Raw genomic sequence first — 8578 nt, forward strand, 5'->3', positions numbered from 1 at the left:
TGAACTGACCTTGGACCCCGTACAGAATCTCTCTCTCTCTCTCTCATTCTCTCTCTCCATCTCTGTCTCTGTCTCTTTTTCTCTCTCTTACTCTCCCTCTCTGTCTCTGTTTCTGTCTTTGCCTCTCTCTCTCTCTCTCTCTCTCTCTCTCTCTCTCTCTCTCTCTCTCTCTCTCTCTCTCCTGCTGGGTCTCTGTTTCTATCTCAGTATCTGTCTTTTTCTCTGTGTCTGTCTCTGATTTCTGTCCCTCTGCTGTTTCTCTGTGTTTGTCTCTTTGTGTCTATCTATGTGTCTCTCTGCCTCCCTGTCCTTGTCTCTTTCTCTTTACAACTTTAACTTGAAGCCATTGTGACATCGATCCCATTGACAGTCTGGTGAAGTCTATGGATCCCTTCTCAGAATAAAGTGTTTAAATAAAGGAAATGTTAAATTTCAATTAGGAATAGTGAAAAGTTGCATCTTTTCCCTATCTTTATCCAACTTCATTAATCCTCTGAAATCTAAGTGGCCATGGATGCCACGTTAAGCATCTCCAATTTGATTTAAATAGATTCAGGCTGTGTAAGATTTTTATTCTTTAAGAAAGATCACTTTTGAGAGAGGAGTTCTTAATATTTTTCCTGTGCCATAGTTCTGTTTGGCTTTCTTATAAAATCCATGGGCCCCTTCTAAGAATAATGTTTTTAAATGTAAAATCAAATTCATAGAATTACTAAGTAGATCAATTATAGCATAGTTAATATTTTGGGAGGCACCAAAAATTTCAATACTACTTTTCACTTAGGGTTAGTGGAATAAAGTCTTATTTTTTCCTGTACCAGTTCAAAGACCCCAAATTAAGAATCCTTGCTTTGAAAAAAGTCCCTTTTGGTCATCAGCAATAGGCAAAGTGAGCGGGCAAAAGAAAAAGGGATAATCATATAACTACATGACTCATAGGCAGGAGTTAATTTCTGGCAATCAGACAATAAGGATTTTAATACAGACATGACCTCAGCCCAATCAGGATATATCTTATTCCTTCCAATCTGTAGCTCTGGGAGAAACAGGTTTGAAAGAAAATAGTTATCTCTGAGTTTTCCACTTTAGTAGTGTTAAAAAATACAATTATGGGAACATTTTATTGACATTTATCCTAATCAAGTATTTCAAATTCCTTGCTTGCCAAACAGTTTATCTATCACCAGTTTAAGAGATTTGAATTTCCTTTCTTTCCTTATCCTTTCCTCTTCTCCACCTTCCTCCCTCAAATTTCTGTCTAATATATGCTTATACCTGTGAAGGATGGAAGATTGGACTTCAAGGACTAGTTAATATTTTTATTACTATTTGAAAGTGAAATGCCAAGAATCTTGTAGTATTGAGAAAAGGGTCCCAAATGTGGAAAATACACAACTGGATAAATGAAAAGTTTTTAAGAAACTCTTTTCTTATCTGAAAAAACTTGGAACTGAGATACAGAAAGCTGGGACAAGAAAGATGTGGCATGAAGCTAAGGGGACAGGCAAGGACAAAAATAAGTTTTCCATTTTCCAAAGAAGCAAACTTTTAATTTGCAGCAACCACATTTATCAACGTAGAAGGCATGGCTCAGTCACTCTAAGGCAGACAGTCAAATCGGGACTGCAAGTTTCTGATGATTTGAATAGAGAAAACAAAAGTGTAAGGGAGCCTCAGGAAAAAAAAAATTAAAAAAGAGGTCCCGGAAGCAGAGCTTAGAATGATGAAACTTTATCAAGTTTATTGGAAAACTTGAGACAATGACTGCATCAAAAAATCAACTCTTTAAGCAGGTGAAGAGTTAAAAGTGGAGGCAGGTGGGTTTGCAGGTTTGGGATTGACTAAAGGGCCAGGTATGGACAAACATTTAGACCAATTTTTCTTTCTTTGTTGTTTTTTTTTAATCATAGTCTGTTTGGACAGTACAGTGAAGCCTACAGACCCACTTTTCAAACTAATGCTTTTTACAAAACTGAAAGAAATGCTAAATTTCTTTTTATCCTCATTCATATTCACTGATCACCTGAAATCTATTCATAGGATTCCAAGTAAGAACACCTTGGTTTGATAGTCAAGTCAATAAAACATCTGAGTTGGGAAGGCCCCAGAAGTGAATTTATGGGATGATAGAGATTACAGTTATATTGGATGGGCAGATATAGATAAGTTTAGAGTATGGGTAAAATATTTCTGTAGCCTTTGGCTTTTGGTAAACCCCCATCTGGCATGAAATAAAATAAATTTTAGGATATTTAATATGAAAGGAAATATAATGCAATGTGTATGTATATTAGAAAAAAATGTTCATTAATTCCTTATAGCCCCCCCCCCCCCCCAACAAGCTTCTCATATCTCTAGAGAATATGTATATCCTGGTGTAATGGATAGGGCTTTGAATTCTGAGATGGAAAAACTTGGATTCAAATTCTGATTTAGATCCTTACTAGCTGTGTGACATTGGACAAATCTACCTCTCTGTCCCTCGGTTTTCTCATCTGTCAAATAGGGGATTGGACTCAGTGGGTACTTGTCACTCTAACATCTAAAATCCTATGATTGATGGTTATAATCTGCATCATTGGAGACGATATCCATATTCTCTCTTATAATTGAGGTTGACATAGGATGAGGCCCTAATTTATGCTGTGAGCATATAAAGACCAAAGTGGAAACAACCAAAGATGATAGTTAGAAGATGAAACACCTACAGTTTCATGTGGGACAATAGGCTTATAAGAGGCAGTGGGGAGAAACCAGTTGTATATTGGAATGGGAGAAACTTCTTGCCTTATTTGTCACTATTCTGCCCCCAAACAACTTTTAAAATCAAACACAATCAAGCTCTGAACTTGAAAACAGAAGACTCAAAGATTTCATTACAAAAAACTAAAACAATTAAAACATGCAACACAAAAGTCATTCCTATGTGGGAAAAATAGATACACTTAAGTGCTTTAAGTTGTGACAATTTCTAATCATTACATTTAGGGTCAATTTGCTAGTAAATTAGTGAAAAACATCTAAGGTGCCAGACATGATTAGAATGGTTTTAGATGGAGCTGGAAAATACCATTAAACTACATATGGTCTTTGTATTGCAAAGGATCTAGAGAACTGATTTCCCCCTGATAGAGTTCAAAGAAAATTGAGTCTAGAGATTCCTAGGAAAAACTGACAATATAGACCTTGAAACTTTGTTAGCTGTGTGGCTGAGAGTAATTTTGAGGGCAAAGCCACAGAGGCTGTTGATCTCTTTCAGGAAGAGATAAAAGCTTGTTGTTGCCAGGAAGTTAGAGAAGGGACAAAAGAAGGGAATAAAGATTTATATGGCACCGGGTGCTACGATAAGTGCTTCTTGTAAAGTTAAACCAATATCACATTTAAGATTCACAACAACCTTGGGGGTACCTATATTACTATTTCTACTTTCCAGATGAGGAAACTGAGGCAGACAGAAGTTAAATGATTTTCCTAGGGTCAAAAAGCTAGGAAGTGTCTGAAGCTGGATTTAAACTCAGGTGGTTCCCAACTAGATACAGGACTGTATCTACCACACTTCCAGCTGCCAAAAGCATAGTGCATCCTTGGAAGAAAATAGGAGAAGAGTATGTGGGTGGCTCCCTTAATGAACGGTCCTAGATAGATGAGGAATGGAGCCCAAGTAAGTTGGATGAGAACCCAGAGATGTGGGGGAAAGAAAGGAAATCTGATCCCCTTTTCCTCATAAGAACCATAGATTTGGAGCCAAATGAGATCTCAGATGCTCTTTAATTTCACTCTTTTTTTTTCTTTTTCTTTTTCTTTTTTCTTTTTTTTTTAGAAAACATCAGGGAAGAAGGTAAAGAGACTTGTCCAAGGTCACCCAGGTGGAGTTTTGTTTTGTCCCTACATATTCATTGTTCTTTATTTTATTTTTTTATTTTTTATGGGTTTTTTTTTTTTTTGCAAGGCAAATGGGGTTAAGTGGCTTGCCCAAGGCCACACACAGCTAGGTAATTAGTAAGTATCTGAGATCAGATGTGAACCCAGGTACATCTGACTCCAGGGCCGGTGCTCTATCCACTGCTTCACCTAGCCGCCCCCCATTATTCTTTATTTTAAACCACACTGTTTCGATATATAGATGGAAGAAATTAAGCTCTTTCAAACTCACAACTCATTAAAATCTGGCCAAGGAGTATAATTGAGAGAACTGGCAGGAGAGTGGGGCAGGGCAGAAAAAAGGAGCTACCATATAAAGTCCGGGCATCTGATCACTTTTTGCTAATAGTCAACCTTGGCTCGGACAAGGTAGTAGCTCTCGGCTGTTGGGGAGACTGAGGCAGACACATAACTTGAGTTTGGGAGTCTTGAACTGCAGTAGGTTATTGTTAATCAGGTGATCATTTAAGTTTGGCATCAATAGACTGAGCCCTGGTGATTCACGTGGACTGTCCAGGTCAGAGACAGAACATGCCAAGGCTTCCAGGCTTATCAGTAGTGAGATATGGCCTACCAGAACCCCCCCAAGAGAGATGGGGGGGCAGTCTTAAGTAACAAACAAATAAATAAATATCTTGGTTATGCTGGGAGAATAAAAGCCCAGTCCAAACATGGCAGAGTGCAGGCCAGGTAAGAGTTACACAGATTACATGGTGGATGTTTACTAAGTCCATGTGGCTTGTAACTCTGGCTCCCAGTGAGAAACAGAAGGAACAGCTTTCACATTCAACTCTGCGAAATATTAGCATGTGAAAAGTTCGAGGCTTGTGGGGGCGAGGAGGGGTCCGGCTCCCCTCTGGAGAGCAGATTCTTCTCTATGTTGTTAGGGGATCCTAGGCTTCTTTGGTCATCTAGTGAAGCTTGTGGATGGACTTCTCGGCCAGGATTTTTAAACAACAAAAGGAAACGCTAAATGTCAGACTGAGCTGAACATAAAAGTTGTTGCTTGTTTTCTTCCTTATGCCCCCGGAATCTGCAGATCTGTCCAGCTTAAGAAGCCCCTTCTCTGAAGTACGAAAACACTACTGGACTGGTCACTCCAAAGCGAACAGCTGAGGGGTTCAGAGGGGTGAGATGAGACAACTGGAACTGACCGAGGCGAGAAACAGTTTCAGTCCTGGCAGGGCCAGTCTCTGCCTCGCTTTTGATCTTTTCCTTTCAGTCCTATGACAGGGGGGAATTACGAGCAACTTTGTTTCACACCCCGGGCTAAGTTTTTCTTGAAAATGGGGCTGAGAAATAACTCAAGGCAAAAGATCCCCCCCGCCCCGTTACACACACACACACACACACACACACACACACACACACACACACACACACACACCTTCCTTACCTGGCTCTGAGGCAGTAGGAGCCTTGGCAGTGCCCGCTCTGGGGGCTGGACTGCCCTCTGTGCCCGGGCACCCGCAGCTGGTCAGTGAAGCATGGGTGGGGGGGCGGTCAGACCGAGCCTCACTAAGAAACTCTTGGGGCCCGAAGGGGCGAGCTGCGGGGCTGCAGGGGTCCCGCGCGGCGGTGGCAGCGGCGGCTCGGGGCGCTGGGCTGGCAGCGGGGCTTCTGGGCTGACCCCCGCACTCGGGCGCCGGGCACAGGAGGCTGCTCCCCTCGGGCGCTCATTGCCCGGCAGCGAGCCGGGGCAGGGCTGGCTCCGCTCCCCTCAGCTGGGCGCTGCCCAGTCCAGCCCGGCCCAACCTCACCGGCTCCGGTCCTTCTGGGCAGGGGCTGTCGAGGCGGCCCCCGCTGCCTGGCTTTATAGAGAGGGGCGTAGCTGCGGAGCGCAGCCGGCTTCCCAGGGGCGCGGCTCGGCTTTGCGGTAGGATTACTGCCTCTCCCCTCCCCCATCTCCTCCGGGAGCCCCTCCAGGACCATCCCAGGAGCGATCGCAGCCCCGAGACGCCTCGTTAATCAACCGCTTCATCTAATCACATCCGCCAACCTGGCGGGGGTCACCTACCCGGGCCTGCCAGGGCTGGCTGTGGTGCACTGTGTCTCTGTTCTCTCTAAGGTCTAACTGAAACTTTCCCGGCTCGAGCCGGGACCTTCTGTCCCCTTCCTCCTCAACTAGGCTGCATCGAGGAATTTCTTCTCTAAGTTCGGAACTGGAGAGGCCACTGACTTTGGGATACCCATGTAGTAGCAACTTAAACACAGAAATGATGATTACTTATTAGAACCCAGGAGCCCCCAGTTTCAAATCCAGTATCTATCATATACTGGCTGAATGACCCTGGGGACGTCCCAGGAGCCCCCAGTTTCAAATCCAGTATCTGTCATATACTGGCTGAATGACCCTGGGGACATCACAGGAGCCCCCAGTTTCAAATCCAGGATTTTTATCTGGCTGAATGACCCTGGGAACATCCCCAGGAGCCCCCAGTTTCAAATCCAGTATCTATCATATACTGGCTGAATGACCCTGGGGACATCACAGGAGCCCCCAATTTCTAATTCAGCTTCTATCACGCCCTGGCTGAGTGACCCTAGTGATGACCCTTAACCTTCGGATGTTTGTGCTTCATTCTCTAAGACCATGACATCAGGGACAAGCCATTGATTTTGATTTGAGAGAGGGGGTGCTGTGCTAAATCACCAGCCTCACTTTCTCTTCCTGAGTCTTCCAGGTCCAGTGGCCAGATTTGAATTAGGATGACTGGAGATGACCCTGATGTAGGATTAAAGGACTTGTCCAGGGTCACACAGCTAGGAAGTCTCAAGTGTCTGAGGCTGGACCCAGGACCTCCTGATGCCAGGGCTGGCACTCTATCCACGTTGCCACCTAGCTTAACCTCCTAGCGTTCTGTTGTTGTTTGCCCTTCATTCTTGAAGACTATGACAATAGGAGGTGATGCCAGCCATGGTAAACACATGAAATGGATTTGAGTGAGGGGGTCTGTGCTAGGTCACGAGCCTCACCTTCTCCTCCAGAATCATTTGAGTCCAAAGGTTCCAAATATGAATCAGGCCAACTGGAGATGGCCCAGGATGCAGGGTGAAATGAATTGCCCAGGGTCACAAGCATATGAGGCTGAATATGAACTCAGGTCTGCTTGACTCCAGGGCTCTATGCACTGTGCCATAATGACTATAAGTTGCAGAGAAGATGCCAACTTGAACTGATGGTGAGCTTTGTGTATTAATGGGTACACAGGTTCATTCACTCTCCTTGATAATAGAAATTGATAAAAGCTAAGCCCAGGGAAAGTGCTAATTGATGTAGGGGAAAGAGAATCAAAAAAGATTACCTCCTCCCAAGTTATTAAAAAGGAGGACCAAATTAATTTTCTAATTCCCCAAGAATAGATGTTGGGCATCTCTAGAGAACGGAAACGGTTAGAAACAAGGGTAAGCTATCAAACGATCCTTGAGCTGGAAGTTAAAAAAAAAGCTACAAGGGACTAAAGTAAAAGACTGTGTTGCAGAGGTTTATATTGCATTCTCAGAAAAAAATTGAAAATGCCAGAGGCTTTGAATGGAGTTTTATCATTATTTATATGTGGCATTCAAGAGTACTTTCCATTAGGGAATTCAAAATCCTTTAAGAATGGTTATGGAATACTTCACAATATTTTCCACCCCTGCTATCTTCTATTTGATGTATTTCCATTGCTCTGAAGGACTGAAGAGACATGGTGTGTTGGTCTATCAAGGGCAAGGGATCATTTCTCTTATTTGATAGGTCTTATTAGGAGGCTTCTCTATCTGTCCAAGATCCTAGAAGTGGTGATCTGGTGCAGCGAAATGAGCAATGCATGGGAGCCAGAAGACTCACTCTTCAAATGATAAACATTTAATAAATGAACAGGCATTAAAAAATAAAATGAATGTTTCTGCCCTCCAGCAAATTATGATTTATGAGCGGAGATAACACAAGCAAAAAGAACTACAGAAGAAAATCACCAGCTTTGTGACCTTAGACAAATCTTTCCTACTTCTCTGGGTCTTGTTTTTCTAATCTGGAAAAGGAGGGTATTTCTAAAGTTCAAGATCTAAAATTATATTATGTTAGATCTTTAATTTTCGTCCTTTAAGGAAGAGCCCCAGGTTCTTTCTGGAAATCCATGCTGCTTTCCTGGTGCTATGTATTTCAATTCTCAGTATCTCATTTCTAAGTATTATTGTAAATTTTTAACAAATAACTTTCCTCTTCAGGTCTTGCCTTCCAACTTCCCACCCTTCCCAGCAACCAAAAACACCGAAGCATGAAATACCTTGAAATTATTTTTTTCCCCTTTAGTTTTCCCCCTCTGTAAAATAACTTCCTAGATGAATATTTGGTTTTTTCCATCTGGAGTGCAACATCGGATGCTGTCATTTTATTTATTTGTTTATTTGTTCAATTTTTTTTTCAGTTAAACTCTTCTTAAGGATTGCTTCATGGGGTCATAGGGCTTGGTCCTGTGTCACCCAACATCTTTCTGGAAACAATTTAGGTCAGGATATACGCGTGACTACCAAAACAAACAGCCAAACTTGTTCGCTAATCTGACATTGGTGCTATCAATTCATCACTATAGTCAGCCCTGGATGCCAGTCCATCTCTGTTCCAATGACAGTGTTACTGAAGAAGGCTGTTTTTTTAGCTAGCTCCTGAGTT

At 42.6% G+C, this 8578-nt stretch overlaps 1 protein-coding gene across 1 annotated transcript in view; it reads right to left on the reverse strand.

The window, feature by feature from the left end:
- The window catches only part of AGTR1 (angiotensin II receptor type 1), a 48215-nt gene extending 42775 nt beyond the window's left edge, over positions 1–5440 (reverse strand). Inside the window, exon 1 of the mRNA XM_074191119.1 lies at positions 5318–5440. The gene's annotated coding sequence lies outside the window, so the exon portion shown is untranslated. The remainder of the gene's footprint in view (positions 1–5317) is intronic.
- Between the last annotated feature and the right edge of the window lie 3138 nt (positions 5441–8578).

Source organism: Macrotis lagotis, chromosome 6 (genome assembly GCF_037893015.1).
Source record: "Macrotis lagotis isolate mMagLag1 chromosome 6, bilby.v1.9.chrom.fasta, whole genome shotgun sequence".
Classification (NCBI taxonomy): Eukaryota; Metazoa; Chordata; class Mammalia; order Peramelemorphia; family Peramelidae; genus Macrotis; species Macrotis lagotis.